Below are 417 nucleotides of genomic sequence, written 5' to 3' on the forward strand. Positions count from 1 at the left end.
CCTGGCTTGCTCCTCCTCAGGACTCCTCATGGCTGACTCCTTTTTGTTAATCAGGTTTCAGCTTAAATATTACTGCATTAGAGATAGTTTTACTGAACAGTCTAAGATACCCAACAAGTCACTTAAAAAAAAGTTTTTATTGATTTCAGAGAGCGGAAGGGAGAGAGAGAGAGAGAGAGAGAGATCAACGATGAGAGAGAATCACTGATGGGCTGCCCACTGTACCCCTAGAGCCTGAAACCTGGTCATGTTCCCTGATGGGGATTCCATGACCTCCTGGTTCATGGGTCCACACTCAACCACTGAGCAAGACGGACTGGGCAAGTCACTCTCATTTACAATAGCTTATTTTAATTCTCTGCATAGAACGTATCATTAACTAATGATTCTGTAACTATTCATTGTGTGCCTTTCCCT

Source organism: Myotis davidii, unplaced genomic scaffold (genome assembly GCF_000327345.1).
Source record: "Myotis davidii unplaced genomic scaffold, ASM32734v1 scaffold901, whole genome shotgun sequence".
NCBI classification, from domain to species: Eukaryota; Metazoa; Chordata; class Mammalia; order Chiroptera; family Vespertilionidae; genus Myotis; species Myotis davidii.